Source organism: Chlorocebus sabaeus, chromosome 2, assembly GCF_047675955.1.
Source record: "Chlorocebus sabaeus isolate Y175 chromosome 2, mChlSab1.0.hap1, whole genome shotgun sequence".
NCBI classification, from domain to species: Eukaryota; Metazoa; Chordata; class Mammalia; order Primates; family Cercopithecidae; genus Chlorocebus; species Chlorocebus sabaeus.
The window spans coordinates 90,196,573-90,214,412 of NC_132905.1; the positions used below are offsets into that span (position 1 = coordinate 90,196,573).

General features: G+C 44.9%; 1 protein-coding gene and 1 pseudogene across 4 annotated transcripts in view; one reads left to right on the forward strand and one right to left on the reverse strand.

The window, feature by feature from the left end:
• Positions 1-17,840, reverse strand: part of SETD4 (SET domain containing 4) — a 107,547-nt gene that overhangs the window by 69,237 nt on the left and 20,470 nt on the right. Inside the window, exon 2 of one of the 4 annotated variants that reach the window (XM_073010439.1) lies at positions 15,965-16,484. The exons of 1 other annotated variant lie outside the window; for it this stretch is intronic. The gene's annotated coding sequence lies outside the window, so the exon portion shown is untranslated. Of the gene's footprint in view, positions 1-2,754; positions 2,979-15,857; positions 16,485-17,840 lie in introns of those variants that run through there. 2 more of the 4 variants (XM_073010426.1, XM_073010443.1) reach the window with 2 other exon arrangements.
• LOC140709947 (small ribosomal subunit protein uS4-like) lies at positions 15,707-16,481 on the forward strand (annotated as a pseudogene).

The following is a 17,840-nucleotide window of genomic DNA, read 5'->3' on the forward strand; positions in this document are numbered from 1 at the left end:
ATTAAAGTTAAAGACCTTGAGGTGGCAGATTAGCCCGGATTATCCAGGTGGGCCCCATGTAATCCCACAAATCCTTAAAGCTGAGAACCTTCCCAGGCTGTAGTCAGAAGATGTGACTTTGGGGTTAGAGAGACCCAGAGTTGCTGTTACTGAAGCTAAAGGAAGCCAAGTAATGCAGGTGCAAAAGCACTGATTCTCTCCTTGGTCCCCGGTAAGGCAGGCAGCCCTGCTGGCACCTTGGTCTCAGGCAGGTGAGGCTTGTGTCAGACTTCCTACCCTAGAATCAGAAGGTCATAAGTTTGTGTCTTCAGCCCCTAAATTTGAGACCATTTGCTACGGCAACAATAGAAAACTAATAAATACACTAGTACCCTTTTCTTTCTTTCTTTCTTTCTTTTTTGTTTGTTTTTTTGACGGGGACTTGCTCTGTGTTCCAGGCTGTAGTGCAGTGACGTGATCTCGGCTCACTGCAACCTCTGCCTCCCAGGTTCAAGTGATTCTCCTGCCTCAGCCTTCCAAGTAGCTAGGATTACAGATGCACAACACCACACTTGGCTGTTTTTTTTGTGTGTGTATTTTCAGTAGAGACATGGTTTCACCACATTGGCCAGGCTGGTCCGGAACTCCTGACCTCAAGTGATCCACCCACCTCAGCCTCTCAAAGTGCTGGGATGACAGACATGAGCCACTGCGCCCACCTGCTTCTCCTTCTTCTCCTTCTCCTCCTTCTCTTTCTCCTTCTCCTCCCCATCCCCTTCTCCTCCTTCTCCTCCTCCCCTTCCTCCTCCCCTTCCATCTCCTCCTCCCCTTCCTCCTCCTCCTCCTCCTCCTCTTGCTTTGTTGCCCCGACTGGGTGCAGTGGTGCAATCATGGCTTATAGCAGCCTCAAACTCCTTGGCTCAAGCGACCCTCCTGACTCAGCCCCGGGAGTAGCTGGGACCACAGATACGCACCACCACACTCAGCTAATTTTTAAAAATTGTTTGTAGAGATGGGGTCTATGTTGCCAAGGCTAATCTTAAACTTCTGGCCTTAAGCAATCCTCCCACCTCAGGCTCCCAAAGTCCTAGGATTAGAGGCGTGAGCCACTGTGCCCCACCTCCTTTCCTCACTTAATACATTTTGAAGCCTCTTCCCTTTTACAATATTTAGAGCTGCCTCATTCTTTTTAATGGCTGCATAGCATCTCATCATGTGAGTATTTAATCGTTCTATTAAGGATGGTCATGGGGCTATTTGAGATGTATAAATAAGTTATAAATAAGTCTGTAATGTCATATTTCCCAATTATTCTCATCTCTTAGCACACACAAATATGTTAATATTTATATAACACACTGAAGCAAATTGAAGGCACTGAGGTCATTTACCTTGGACCTTGATGGAAAAGGTTACTAATAATATATTTTCTTTTTTTAATGAGACAAGTTCTCATTCTGTTGCCCAGGCTGGAATGCAGTGGCATGATCATGGCTCACTGCAGCTTCAGCCACCCAAGTACCTGGAACCACAGGTGCACACCACCACACCTGGCTAATTTTTTATTTTTAGTAGAGACAAGGTCTTATACGTTACCCAGGCTGGTCTGGAACTCCTGGGCTCAAGCGATCCTCTCACCTCAGCCTTCCAAAGTGCTGGGATTACAGGCATGAGCCACCATGCCCAGCCTATATTATTTGTATTATATAGTTTTGTTAGTTTTTTCAGACAGGCTCTCTGTCACCCAGGCTGGAGTGCAGTGAAATGACCTCAGCAACCTCCCCTCCTGGGCTCAAGCTGTCCTCCTGCCTCAGCCTCCCAAGTAGCTGGGACCACAGGCATGCACTACCACACTTGGCTAATTTTTGTATCCTTTTGGTAGAGACAGGGTTTCACCATATTACCCAGGCTGGTCCCAAACTCCTAGACTCAAGCAATCCACCTGCCTTGGCTCCCAAAGTGCTAGGATTACAAGTGTAAGCCGCCACACCTGACATATAGTTATTAAACGCACAAACATACATACAGGAAAAGATATTGATATTGAATTTATATATAAAACTTTTTTTAACCAAGGATCCCACTCTGTCACCCAGGCTGGAGTACAGTGGCATGATCCTAGCTCATTGCAACCTCAAACTCTAGGGCTCAAGGGATCCTCCCACCTCAGCCTCTCAAGTAGCTAGGACTACAGGTGTGCGCCACCGCACCCATGTAATTTTATTTTATCTTTTTGGAGTCAGAGTCTCTATTGCCCAGGCTGGTCTCAAACTCCTGGGTTCAAGTAATCCTCCTACTTCAACTTCCCCAAATGTTGGGATTACAAGCATGAGCTACCACACCTGGCCTATACAAAACTTCTAAGTCTTTAATTATTTTGAGGAAGTTGATTTTTTTTTTTTTTAATTTTTAAATTTATAATATCAGGCTTTATAAGATTTAATATTTTAAATATCAGGCTTTATGCCTGAAATAGTTGATTCTCATTATTCACCACAGTTATGTTCTATAAAGTTACTGCAAACACTGAATCTGTTAATACTAAATTATTGCTCCTAGTGGAAATACAGGGTTAAGTTCCTATGAGCCTCTGGCCACATTTTTGTTAACTGGAATGCCACTTGTGGTATAGGTTCATTTGCCAACTTTCTTGCATAACAAACCAGTTTCATTAGCATTGAAAACCTGTTCTTCCACAGGATGCTTTTCCTGTATAACACTCGGCAGGTATTTTAAAAATTCTTCCAGTCTCCTGATCTGCAGAACATGCCTCACCTGCAACTTGATGTTTTTCACTCCGTGTCACCTTCTGAAACGTGCTGCTGACCAGCAATGGCTGAGAAGGGTTTAACAATGTTCTGATCCTGTATTGCGTGACTGGAAGTTTCTTGGGCTTTCAGCTTCCCAGTGCTGTCTGCTATGGTTGGTTAAATGGGTCGTCATCTCAGGAATCCACAAATGTAGCCACTTCTCCATAGCTTCATCATAGATTGGCAGTCTTCCTCTTCCTTTTTCTGGATGGACTGTATTGTTAACTCATTCACGCTGAACTCACAGCCAACAGCACTACAACTCATGCCTGACACGAAGACTATCGAAGGCCCATCCCAGCCTTCCTGTGCCAAGGAATGCTGGACAGCACTTCAGCACTCTGCATGGAGCCATTTTGAACAGGTACAGTGGCTCACGCCTATAATCCCAACACTTTGGGAAGCCAAGGTGGGTGGATCACTTGAGGTCAGGAGTTCGAGACCAGCCTGGCCAACATAGTGAAACCCCATCTCTACTAAAAATACAAAAATTAGCTGGGCGTGGTGGTACACACCTGTAATCCCAGCTACTAGGGAAGCTGAGGCAGGAGAATTGCTTGAACCCCAGAGTGTAGTGGTTGCAGTGAGCTGAGATTGCACCACTGCATTCCAGCCTGGGTAACAGAACAAGATTCTGTCTCAGGAAAAAAAAAAAAAAAAAATCACCACCAAAAGGCACAAAAATGTGAAAAATGTGGCACTAAGACCACAAAAAGGACACTGATTTACAATATGAGTGCAAAAGAAGAAGGCAGGGTGTCACCTTATTTGACTTCATCTGCGAACATACATGTTAGGTGATAAAAATTTTTGCCACTCTGTGCATATCTACAAACAGCTGCAAAAGTGTCAGGAGAACTGATTTTGGAGTTACAAGTAAATTTTAGTGAGTAGTTGAATTCACAAAATGGAGTTAATGAATAATGAGGACTCTCTAGATGCAATTCCTGATCAAGATAACTTTTTAAAGATGATCGCTTCCATTTTTTTTTTAGAGTTACCATTGATTAGAAAATGTGTTTGCAGGCCGGGTGCGTTGGCTTATGCCTGAAATCCCAGCACTTTGGGAGGCCGAGGCAGGCGGATCATGAGGTCAGGAGATCAAGACCATCCTGGCTAACACAGTGAAACCCCATCTCTACTAAAAATACAAAAAATTAGCTGGGCGTGGTGGTGCGCGTCTGTGGTCCCAGCTACTCAGGAGGCTGAGGGAGGAGAATGGTGTGAACCCAGGAGGAGGAGCTTGCCGTGAGCCGAGATTGCACCACTGCACTCCAGCCTGGGCAACAGGGCGAGACTCCTTCTCAAAAAAAAAAAAAAAAAGAAAAGAAAATGTGTTTGCTCAAGTAGGTGGGAACAAACAGGAGACTGTTTATCCCTATTTAAACATTTCCTGTTCTTGCCATTAACTAGATTTCAGATAATTTAATCTATTTAATTCATAGTTCAAAGCAATAGTCTAGTCCTGAAATCTAATAGCTTTTCTTTGCATTCACAAATTGATATTGTCTTGTGATATTGTCAATGAATTCTGAGTCCAGGCAAACTTTTCCATTTCAAATCATCACTAACCAAAAGAAACAGAATTTCAGCTACAAATGCAATCATGTCATTTCAAATTCTGTAGTCGCACATTACAGTAAAAAAGAAACATGTGAAACTAACATTTTGGCCGGGCGCGGTGGCTCAAGCCTGTAATCCCAGCACTTTGGGAGGCCGAGACGGGCGGATCACGAGGTCAGGAGATCAAGACCATCCTGGCTAACCCGGTGAAACCCCGTCTCTACTAAAAAATACAAAAATCTAGCCGGGCGAGGTGACGGGCGCCTGTAGTCCCAGCTACTCGGGAGTCTCGAGGCAGGAGAATGGCGTGAACCCGGGAGGCGGAGCTTGCAGTGAGCTAAGATCCCGCCACTGCACTCCAGCCTGGGCGACAGAGCGAAACTCCACCTCAAAAAAAAAAAAAAAAAAAAAAAAAAAAAAAAACTAACATTTTAACATTTAATTTCACCCAACATGAAATATCATTGGAAAATGATGTATTTTGCAGTACGATCAGCATGAAAAACATTAGCGAGGTACTTAACAATTTTCTGTACTAAGTCTTTGGAAGTGTATGTTGATGCCAACATCTCGTTCAGGCTGGTAACATTAACAGTAAGTGCTTGCTATGTGAAGACCTTGTTGAACAGCACAGTTTTATTTCAAAAACAACACTCGAGCCATTCCTCAAGTACATGTAAATATTATTCTAGTAGCTATAACTTTTTTTAGAATTAAATTTGTATTAATAACACTGGCTAGTAGCTACTAGTAAACAATTCCTAAACTCACTTTTCCAAAGCTGAATTTTTGCTTTGGAAACACACACTTTTTCAATACACATTTGTATCTGTACATACATATGAAATATGTTCACATGATCCATGCAGTATTCTTTTCTTTCTTTCCTTCTTTTCTTTCTTGTCTTTTTGTTTTTGTTTTTATATTTTTGGAGACAGGGTCTAACTCTCATTGCCCAGGCTGGAGTGCAGTGGTATGACATGATCTTGGCTCACTGCAACCTCCACCTGCCAGGCTCAAGTGATCCTCCCACCTCAGCCTCCCAAGTAGCTGGGACTATAGGCGCGCACCACTGCACCTGGCTAATTTTTTGTCTTTTTTAAAGAGATGGAGTTTTACCATGTTTCCCAGGCTGGTCTGGAACTCCTGGGCTCAAGCTATCTGTCTGCCTCAGCCTCCCAAAGTGTTGTGATGACGGACATGAACCACTGTGCTTGGCAATATTAATTTTTAAAAAAATGTGTTAGGATCAGAGGGTCCCTCTGTCACCCAGGATAGAATGTGGTAGCGTGACGATAGGTCACTAGCAGCCTCAAGCTCCTGGGCTCAAGGGATTCTCCTGCCTCAGTCTTCTAAGTAGGTAGGACTACAGGTGCACATCTGGCTAACTTTTTAAAATGTTTTGTGGAGATGGCTAATTTTTAAAATTTTTTGTGAAGATGCGGTCTCACTGTGATGTCCAGGATGGTCTCAGACTCCTGGCCGCAAGTCATCCTCCCGCCTTAACTTCATAAGGTGCTGGGATTACAGGTGTGAGCCACCGCGCTCCGCCTCCCTAATCTTTACTGTATTACCTACTGGGCAATGTAAGTGATTTTTTGACTGCCAGTCTAGGGAGTCAGATGACTGTCCAGCTTGTGGTGGCCGGCCTCCAAGACCGTCCCATGATCCCTGCCTTCTGTTCTTCAGACCCTGGGTAGGCCCTTCCCACACTGGATCAGACTTGCTCTGTGTGACCAGCAGACATGCGGAAGGAATGGTAGAAGTAACTAGGTCATAAAACACAGTTTGGCTTTCTTCTTTCTCCCTCTTTTGGTTCACTCACTCTGGAGGAAGCCAGATGCAGTGTCTTGAGGCCACCCAAGGAGGGACCCTCTTGGCTAAGAGCTGAGGCCTCCAGCCACAAGCTTTCTGCCCCTAGATGACCGCAGCCCCAGCTGACAGCAAGATGGCTCACGAGAGGCCCCGAGGCGGAACTACCCAGCTAAGCTACTCTCATTCCTGATCTACAGAAACTGAGAAAATAAATGTTTTAAGTCACCGAAGTTTGAAGTAACTTGTTATGTAGCAATAAGTTACTAACACACAAACTTAACTTTAAAAGTTATATTTAGCTGGGCACGGTGGCTCATGCCTGTAATCCCAGCACTTTGGGAGGCTGAGGTGGGCAGATCACCTGAGGTCAGGGGTTCGAGACCAACCTGGCCAACATGGGAAACTCCATCTCTACTAAAAATACTAAAATTTGCCGGGCATGGTGGCGGGTGCCTGTAGTCCCAGCTACTCGGGAGGCTGAGGCAGAAGAATTGCTTGAATCCAGGAGGGGGAGTTTGCAGTGAGTGGAGATGACGCCACTGCACTCCAGCCTGGGCGACAGAATGAGACTCCGTCTAATAATAATAATAATAATAATGTTTAGATATATAGAATGTTATATTTAGAAGACAGAATGTTATATTTAGATATAAAGAATTTAAGAGACTAAAGACTTTTCACAGTTTTTTTCAAACTTTTGAAATTTGATATTTCAAAAAATAAATCTTGGCCAGGCACAGTGGCTCATGCCTGTAATCCCAGCATTTTGGGAGGCTGAGGTTGGCAGATCACTTGAGGTCAGGAGCTCGAGACCAGCCTGGGTAATGTGGCAAAACCCCATCTCTAAAAAAATACAAAACACTAGCCGAGTATTGTGGTGCATGCCTGTAGTCCCAACAACTTGAAGAGAGACAGGAGGTTGAGGCTACAGCGAGCCATGATCATGCCACTGCACTCCAGCCTGGGCGACAGGGTGAGTCTGTGAATCAATTAATCCATCTTACATCAGCCACTTCTTAGGAATGCTTTAAACCAACTCAACCTTTTTAGATTGAGCATAGATGAGTGAAATACAATATGGAAATATTAGTTTTACTTAAAATTCTGAAAAAGCGACAAAATATTATATTCATATAGAATCAATTGTGAAAAAACCTGATTCCTGAAGTCACAAAGTCTATTCCTTTATTGTATCAACTTGATGTTCAATTAATATTTTTCAGAATATTTCTATGAACTAAAAATTCATTATAAATCCTATCAAGAATCAAACTTACTAAATGTTAACTTTAAAAGCCATTAAGATGCTACAACACAGATGAACCTTGAAACATACTAAGAGAGGCTGGGTGTGTTAGCTCATGTCTGTAATCCCAGGACTTTGGGAGGCTGAGGCGGGCAGATCACTTGAGCCCAGGAGTTCGAGACCAGCCTGGCTAACATGGTGCAACCTTGTCTCTACAAAAAAATACAAAAAAATGAGCAGGGCATGGTGGTGCACACCCATAGTCCCACCGACTCAGGAGACTGAGGTAGGAAGGTCACTTAAGCCCAGGGAGGTAAAGACTGCAGTGAGCTATGATTGCACCATTGTGTCTAGCCTGAGCAACAGAGTGAGACCTGGTCTCAAAAAAGAAAACATACACACACACACACACACACACACACACACACACAGTATGTGAAAGTCACAAAGGGCTACATCTTACTGTTTCATTTATCTGAAATGCCTAGAATCAGTAAGTCTATATAGATGGAAAGCAGGTTAGTGGCTGCCTAGGGATGAGGGCATGGAAGGAAATGGGGAATGACTGCTAATGGCTATGGGGTTTCTTTTAGGGGTGATGAAAACATCCCAAAATAGTGGTAATGGTTATACAATTCTGTGAAATACTATCAATCATTGCATTGTGTACTTTAACTGGGATTTAATTCACATTACATCTCAATAAAACTATTTTTTGAAGAAGAAAATGTTCAAAGAACAAGGGTTGCTAAATAACAGAGGATAACTGTTGTTTGACAGCAGCACAAAGATTCTTCCCCAAAAAGTGTAATGTCCCTGCAGAATGAGTGCAACAGGATCTTCTCTTGAACCTGGATAGCTGGCTGTCCTGAAGGCGGTGACACAGAACTGAAAGCAACAAGACAGCTATGAAGGAAAAAGAAAATCAGTGTGGCTACCAAGACATTTTAGTGTCTGCTTTCAAGAGGGTCCCCCGCATGCTTGGCTCATGATATGGGGTAAGTCTCTTGTTAGAGTGGAACGCACAGGTCATTGTGAAGTGTTGAGAGCAGCACCTGACTCTCAGCAAGAGCTCCATGAATATTAGCTTTCTATTTTTAAAAACCCACTAAAAGTCTGGGCACAGTGGCTCATGCCTGTAATCTCAGCACTTTGGGAGGCTGTAGTGGGTAGGATCATTTGAGCCCAGGAGTTTGAGACCAGCCTGAGCAATGCAGTGAGAACCCATGTCTACCAAAAATTTATCCAAGTTTGGTGGTGCACACTTGTAGTCCCAACTGCTCAGGAGGCTTGAACCCAAGAGTTTGAAGCTGCAGTGAGCCAAGATCATGCCACTGCATTCCAGCCTGGCCAACAGAGGGAGCCTGTCTCAAAAAAAAAAAAAAAAAGAAAGAATAAAAAAAATGAAGCCACTAACAAAGGAAGGTAGGAAATAGTTAACAATCCAGTTATATTCTCTTTAGAGACACCCAATACCAGATAACAAGAACAGTAAAGATGGCTATCTTAGTCCCTTTCCTGTTGCTATAACTGAATGCCTGAGACTGGGTAATTTGTAAAGAAAATACATTCATTTCTTACAGTCTGGAGGCTGGAAGTCTAAGGTCAAGGAGCTGCATCTGGTGAGGGCCTTCTTGCTAATGGGGACCCTCTGCAGAGTTCCAAGTTGGTGTAGGGTCACATGGCAAGGAGTACACAAGAGAATGCCAACTGGCTTTTACAACAGACTCGGTCTTGTAATAACTAACCCATTCCCAGGATAACCCATTAATCCATTAACCCATTAATCCATGATATATTAATCCATTGGTGAGGACAGAGCACTAATGACCCAATCACCTCGTACAGGCTCCACCTGTCAATATCGTTACATTTGGGATTAAGTTTCAACGTGAGTTTCAGAGGGAAGAAGCATTCAAACCATAGCAAACTCCTATGATGATAGAAAAATATAAGAGCAAACTGTACCAAAAGGAAACTAAATTTTATATATGCTGCTGTAGTTTGAATTATGTGTCCTCCCAAAATTTATATGTTGAAACCTAATCACCAAGATGATGGTATTAGAAGGTGGAGGTTTCAGGGAGGTGATTGGGTCATGAGGGCTCTGTCCTCACAAATGGGATTAATGACCTTATAAAAGATATATAAGGGAGCTGCCTCCCTCCTTTCGCCCTTCCACCATGTGAAGACAAAGCATCCATCCCCTCTGGAGGGCAAAACAACAAGGCATCATCTTGGAAGTACAGACCAGGCCCTCACCAGACTTCCTAGAACCTTGACCTTGGACTTTCTAGTCTCCAGAACCACAAGAAATAAATTTCCATTGTTTATAAATTACCCAGTCTCACGTATTTTGTTATAGCAGCACAAATGGACTAAGACATGCAGACAAGAATTTTCGATAGGCCAGGCACAGTGGCTCATGCCTATAATCCCAGCACTTTAGGAGGCCGAGACGGGCGGATCTCCTGAGGTCAGGAGTTCGAGAACAGCCTGACCAATATGGTGAAACCCCATCTCTACTAAAATACAAAAATTAGCTGGGTGTGATGGCAGGCACCTGTAATCCCAGCTACTTGGGAGGCTGAGGCAGAAGGATCGCTTGAACCCAGGAGGCGGAGGTTGCAGTGAGTTTAGATCGTGCCACTGTACTCCAGCCTGGGCAACAGAGCAAGACTCCATCTCAAAAAAGAATTTATGATAAACAAGTCAGGCTGTCCAGATGCAATGGCTCATGCCTGAAATTCCAGCACTTTAGGAGTCCAAGGTAGGAGGATTGCTCTAGCCCAGGAGTTCAAGACCAGCTTGGCCAACATAGCAAGACCCTGCCTCTTAAAAACATATATAAAAATAAAAAGTTGTCCAGGCATGGTGGCACATACCTGTAGTCTCAGCTACTCAAGAGGCTGAGGTGGGAGGATCGCTTGAGCCTGGGAGGTCAAGGCTGCAGTGAGCCATTATCATGCCACTGCATTCCAGCCTGGGCAACAGAGCAAGACACTGTCTCAAAAAAGAAAAAAAAAATTCAGGCTAAGTAATATATTAGACCATTTGAAAGGGATCAATAGAAACATTAAAGAAAGATTCTATAGTGGGTTAATTCTGTAGTGTCCCCTCAAAATTCACATCCACCTGCCACCTCAGAATGTGCCCTTTTGGTAATAGGGTCTTTAGAGATGTAATTACTTAAGATGAGATTGTGCTGGAAGACTCCTTATAAGAGGAGGAGAAGGGTCAGGCACTGTGGCTCATGCCTGTAATCCCAGCACTTTGGGAGGCCGAGGCGGGTGGATCACTGGAGGTCAGGAGTTTGAGACCAGCCTGGCCAACATGGTGAAACCCTGTCTCTACTAAAAATACACAAATTAGCTAGGCATAGTGGCAGGTGCATGTAATCCTGGCTACTCGGGAGGCTGAGGCTTGAGAATTGCTTGAACACAGGAGACGGAGATTGCAGTGAGCCAAGATCTTGCCACTGCACTCCAGCCTAGGAGACAGAGTGAGACTCTGTCTCAAGAAGAAGAAAAAAAAAAGAAGTAAGAGGAGAGGAGAAGACACACACAGATGCCCAGCAGAGACAGCAGCCGTGTGAAGACAGAGGCAGAGGTTGGTATGTATGATGCTGCCCCGAGAAAAGGAACGCCAAAGATTGCTAGCAACCACCAGCAAGTGGAAGAGGCAGGGAAGGATTCTTTCCCAGCGCTTTAAAAAAGAGCATGGTCCTGACAACATTTTGATCTCGGACTTCTGGCTTCCGGAACTATGAGAGAATGAACCTCTGCACCCGTATTTGCTGTTTAGTTATGGTGACCCCAGGAAACTGATACCTATGCCATGTAGTGCAGCCACTCAACCACAAGGGGCACTGTCTGGCAGCAAGTTCTACAAACACAAACGGTCCAAAATAATTACTGAAGTTCACAGAGAAAGCCATACAAATAGCATTCAAATATTTTTAACAATGATCAACAGGCTACAATTTATCATTTCAAAAAAACATAAAACCATTATCATCTCGCTGAATAATTTGTGACCTTTGTAACAAACTGGCTGGGAACCGCTTTTAAAGAACATCCTGGTCCTGCTGTCGTTACACACATGGGAGGGTATCTGTAGGATAAATTCCCCCAACAATTCCCTTTCCAGGAAGAGATGCATATTTTTAATTTTGATAGACAACAGCTGAATTGCCCTCCAAGGAGGAGGTACATTACACTCACCAGAAATATATATGAATGGCTGTTTTCCCCAGCCTTGGCAATACTTTGCCAAGCTAAGAGGTAAGAACAGGCTTTAAAACAAACCCCGATGCAGTTCCCAAGGACAGGACTAGGGCCCTCGGACCCACATTTCCCAGCACAGGTGCTTCACCAGCCTGCCATGGCCCCTTCTCCGTCCAGTTTAGCAAGGGCGTGGCAGATTTCCTTTCAGGCACAGAGCCCAGCCTTCCAGACATCACACTTAAACTGGTTCCTACCACATCTGCAAGGAGAATCTCTTCCTCCAAGTCAGCAGTGTTTACAATAAGCAGTATGCTTTTCCCTGAGTCACTCTGAATATAGAGACTAGAAACCAATTCCAGGGTAGCAAAGGGACAGCCACCATGGTGACCCCAAGCATACAAATCACACACCTGCTTGTCCTGCCTGGTGAAGCCCTGTTGGGACCATGCATAGTCCTGTCCTCAGCGCTCAGACACAGAACACTTAGGAGAGGAAGGGGAGGTTTTAGCTGCATGAGGTGGCATTGTAGGAACTGTCTTCTCCCTGACACCCCCCAATGGCACTCAACTCACTGTCCTGACCCTAAACCACTTTGTGATCCACCCCTGAGAAGGGCAGGCAGTGAAGAGCTACGGATAGAGAAGAGGAGTTGGGGAGTTACCAAGCTGTTTGCTGACCTCTTCGTTTGACTCAACCTGACCTTAATCTCACTTCCAGAAAAACAATGGGCCCCATTCCTGCCCAAGCTTGCCTTCTGCAACCCAGACTATCTTAGAACGCGATGGGAGTCGAGAACGCTTTCTTTAAGGTGAAGCTGTAGACAGGTTCCCCTCACCTCCCACCTCTGCCCACATTATCTGCCTCTAGCAAATAATGGTAGTCATGACTGTACCTGTTACCCAGGAGAACACCAATCAATGGTTGTAAAGACATGAATGTATGGTTTTAGATGGTGTCTGCCTGCCTTTGCTGAAAAAGGTAAGAAGAGCAAACATTTATATATTACTGTTTGTCAGTACTGCTCAAAGCACTTTTATAATATTAAACATTCATGCTGTACTCCTTACAGCAATCACAAGAGCAAGGCACTAAAACTATTCCCATTGTACAGATGAGCAAACTGAGACACTGAGAGATTGGGAACTTTGCCCAGTGAGTAAGTAGGAGATACAATAAGGAGCCACGAGGGCAGGGAGCTCCACTCCTGCCCTCCCCAGCCCTCTGTTCACTCCTGAGCATGACTGGTACCTCACAGGTGCTTAGACAGCCGCTGGATGCAGATGAGGGAACAGCTGTGGACATTCAGTCCCTCAGACCACAAAAGGACTTTGGAAGGAGAAGAACCCTGGAAGAATGCCATGTTACTGGCAAAGGTTTGGGTTCTTACCCTAATGATTTGTAAACACAAAGGGACAATAGCACTAAGTGATAGCAAAGCCAATCTAAACAGAATCACAGCAGTTAACCACAAGAACCCACAATGTTTCTTTTTTCTTTTTCTTTTTTTTGAGATGGAGTCTCACTCTTGCCAGGCTGGAGTGCAGTGGCACAATCTCAGCTCACTGCAACCTCTGCCTCCCGAGTTCAAGCGATTCTCCTGCCTCAGCCTCCCCGAGTAGCTGGGACTACGGGCACGCACCACCACACCCAGCTGATTTTTGTATTTTTAGTAGAGATGGGGTTTCAGCATGTCGGTCAGGATGGTCTTGATCTCTTGACCTTGTGATCCACCCGCCTTGGCCTCCCAAAGTGTTGGGATTACAGGTGTGAGCCACTGTGCCCGGCCCAGTCTTTTTCTTAAAAGATCTGCTCACAATTCCAATTATTTGTGCAAGCCTGTACTAAGTACAAGAGAAAAGTGTTTCCTCTCAGCCAGGACAGAAAGTAGGAATCTTCCTCTAACTGTAGTCCTTTTCTATGGCCACTATAACAAATTACCAAAAACTGAGGGGGTGTGAGACAACATACACGTATGATCTTACCGTTCTGGAGGTTGGAAGTCCTAAAGTCAAGGAATCAGAGCCGTGCTCCTTCCAGAGTCCCTGAGGGAGGAACCCCTCTGCTGTCCTGCCAACTTCCGGAGGCTGTGTTCCTTGGCACAGGCCCTTCCTCCATCTCCAAATCTCACCTGACCTCTACTTCTACCACATCTTCGTCTCGGACCCTTCTGCCTCCCTCTCACAAAGACCCTTGTGTCTACACTGGGCCCACCTGGATAACCCAGGCTAGTCTCCCCACATCAAGATCTGTAATCACTTCTGCAAAGTCCCTCTTGTCAAGGAAAGCAACATTCACAGTCTCTGCGGATTGGAATGCAGACCTCTTGGGGGAGGGGCATTATTCTGTTGATGGCAATAACCAGAGCCATTTCTTTTTCTTTTTTTTTTTTTTTGAGACAGAGTCTCACTCTATTGCCAGGCTGCAGTGCAGTGGTGTGATCTCGGCTCACTGCAACCTCCCCCCCCCCCACCCCCTTCGAGTTCAAGTGATTCTCCTACCTCCGCCTCCCAAGTAACTGAGACTACAGATGGATGCTACCACACTTGCCTTTTTTTTTTTTTTTTGAGACAAGAGTCTCGCTCTGTCGCCCAGGCTGGAGTGCAGTGGCGTGATCTTGGCTCACTGCAAGCTCCACCTCCTGGGTTCACACCATTCTCCTGCCTCAGACACCCAAGTAGCTGGGACTACAGGTGCCTGCCACCATGCCCAGCTAATTTTTTTTTTTTTTTTTTTTTTTTTGTATTTTTAGTAAAGACAGGGTTTCACCATGTTAGCCAGGATGGTCTCAAACTCATGGCTTCAAGTGATCTGCCTGCCTTGGCCTCCCAAAGTGCTGGGATTACAGGTGTGAGCCACTGTGCCCAGCCCCTACCATTCTTTTTAGAGCCTAGAAAAAAAAAAAAAATCACTTTCCCAATCTGCAAAATGACTACTGTCCTCAATTTCCCCAAACTAATGCCTCTCAATTATGACCTCAAATCTGTCACCCTCCAAAGAGATAGCAGATGCCCTCAGGAAGGCCTTAGTTTCCCCAACATGCTTGGGTCTAAACCCACACACTCTGCCTTCCCTTCTGTTACAAGAGAAGAAGTGCACTGCTTCCCCCTCCACGCTCCCACCTGATTCCTGGATCCACCGTGCTTGGTCTTCCCACACATTTTGTTCTTGTAATTCTTCCTGTTCTTCAACTGTGTTCTCTCTGAGATTATTATCATTACATAAAAACATGCTTTAAATATCTCTCTCAGCTTTTGAAATTATTTAAGAAGTAGTTAAGTTGTACAATGTAAGTTCATTGACCACAATGGATTTAAGTTAGAAATCAATCACAAGATAGCTTGAAAAATCCCCAAGTAAATTGGAAACTAAAAAATACACTTCTAGCCAGGCATGGTGGCTCACGCCTGTAATCCCACCACTTTGGGAGGCCAAGGCAGGCAGATCACTTGAGGTCAGGAATTCAAGACCAGCCTGGCCAACATGGTGAATCCCCGTCTCTACTAAAAATACAAAAATTAGCTGAGCATGGTGAAAGGCGCATCCCAGTTACTCAGGAAGCTGGAGCACAAGAATTGATTAAATCCAGGAGGTGGAGGCTGCAGTGAGCTCAGACTGCACCACTGCACTCCAGCCTTGGTGACACAGCAAGACTCTGTCTCAAAAGATAAATAAATAAGAATGAAAATAAAAATAAACTGAATGAAAGTGAAAACATCAATGTGAGATGCCACTAAAGTCATACTAAGAGGGAATTTACACCACTTACTGCCTACATTAGAAAAGAAGTCTCAAATCAAAACAAATCAATGACTTCCGCCTTTACAGTAAGAAACTAGAAAAAGAGCAAATAAAATCCAGTAAGGAGAAGAAAGGAAACAAAGAACAGAACAGAAATTAATATAATCAGGAAAAGAGAGAGAGAGAGAGACTCATCATAACCAAAAGTTTGAGGAAAATCAAAACAATTGATAAACCTCTAGCCAGACAGATCAGAAAAAAATACGAAAGACACCAATCTCAGACAGGTAGCATCACTACCAATGGTAAAAGGATAAGGGCATATTATGAACAACTTTGTATCGATAGAATCAACATCTTAGATGAAACATATAAAAATTTTGAGCTCTTTCTTAATGACCAGGGCCTGCGCTTAGGCATAGACGGGCAAGTGGAGCCAATATGCCAGCGGCCCGGAGCTGGGTTTGTCGCAAAACTTACGTGACCCCGCAGAGACCCTTCGAGAAATCTCATCTCGACCAAAAGCTGAAGCTGATTGGTGAGTATGGGCTCCAAAACAAATGTGAGGTGTAGAGGGTCAAATTTACCCCGGTCAAGATCCACAAGGCTGCCAGGGAGCCGCTGACACTTGATGAGAAGGACCCACGGCTTCTGTTTGAAGTCACTGCCCTGCTGCAGCAGCTGGTCCGCACTGGGGAGCTGGTTGAGAGAAAGATGAAGCTGGATTACATTGTGGGCCTGAAGATCGATGATTTCTTAGAGAGATGCCTACAGACCCAGGTCTTCAAGCTGGGCTTGGGTAAGTCCATCCGCCACGGTTGTGTGTCCATCCGCCTCGGTTGTGTGTCCATCCGCCACGGTTGTGTGCTCATCCGCCAGGTCATATCTGTGTCCATGAGCAAGTGGTGAACATCCCGTTTTTCACCGTCCGCCTGATTTCCCAGAAGCAATCGACTTCTCCCTCTGCCTCCCTATGGGGGTGGCCACCCCAGCCACGTGAAGAGGAAGAATGCCAAGATGGGCCAGGGTGGGGCTGGAGCCAGAGATGACGAGGAGGAGGATTAATCCTGCTTGTCCCCTCCTGGGCTGGTGGATTGTCTAGTTTTCCTGCCAAGTGATAAAACAGGATCAATGCTTTATTTAACAAACTAAAATAGTGAAAAACAGAAATTAAGGTCACTCAAGGAGAACTGGGCCAGGCACGGTGACACAAGCCTGTAATACCAGCACTTTGAGAGGCCGAGGAGAGAGAATCGATGTAGCCCAGGAGTTCAACCAGCCTGAGCAACACAGTGAGACCCCCATCTCAAAAATAAAAATTAAAATAAAAATTTTTTAAAATTTAAAAATTAGCCAGGCATGATTGTGGCACACCTGTAGTCCCAGTTACTGGGGAGGCTAGAGGGGAGGATCACCTGAGCTCAGGAGATTAAGGCTACAGTGAGCCATGACTACAGCACTACACTCCAGCCTGGGTGACGGAGAAGACCCTGTTTCAAAAAAAAAAAAAAAAAAAATAGAAGTAGAAAACCTAAATAGCCCCATATCCTTAAAACAAGGTTCCAAATGACTGTTTTTTTGTTTTTTGTTTTTTTTTGAGAAGGAGTCTCACTCTGTTGCACAGGTTGGAGTGCAGTGGCATGATCTCGGCTCACTGCAACCTCCGCTTCCCAGGTTCAAGCAGTTCTCCTGCCTCAGCCTCCTAAATAGCTGGGATTACAGGTACATGCCACCACACCCACCTAATTTTTGTATTTTTAGTAGAGATGGGGTTTCACCATGTTGGTCAGGCTGGTCTTGAACTCCTGATCTCGTGATCCACCCGCCTCAGCTTCCCAAAGTGCTGCGATTACAGATGTGAGCCACCGCGTCCAGACCAAATGATCTTGAGGAGAAAAAAGGAAATACTGGGAGAAGCACAGTAGGAGATCACAGCAGGGGCCCACCTCTGGAACCTCAAGTAAGGACCTGAGAGAGAGGGTGGAGTCAGAGTAACAGAGATACAGGCAGGTTAGCCAGTTCTGCATGGAGAAGACTGAGTCGTGATGATGTCACAGTTCTCCCCAAATCTCAAAGTCACTGATCAAACAACTCAGTTTACACTGAAGACGATGGATGGGGCTCTAATTTTGTGCCCACAGCTTGACACACGTTTGGGAATTTGGTTTCAGTTTAACTTTCTTTGCCGGTACACAGATCTCACTGTGAGAATATATGATCAATCCAGATCTCTATGGATCTATATCCTCATTTGGCAAACCTAAATGCAGACATTTTTAGCACCCATAGGAGTTAAGTCAGGATTAAATAAGAACATTCCCTCCCACTTGGGGGCACATTCACTGGGAATCCCAGAGCGATGTCGCCTGCCCACACCTGCTAGGCGGGCTCACAGGGCATCTAATTCCCTCTCCTGAGTTCCTTTTAAGCAAGCAAGGGGATCTAAGTCCAGAGAAGCAGTTA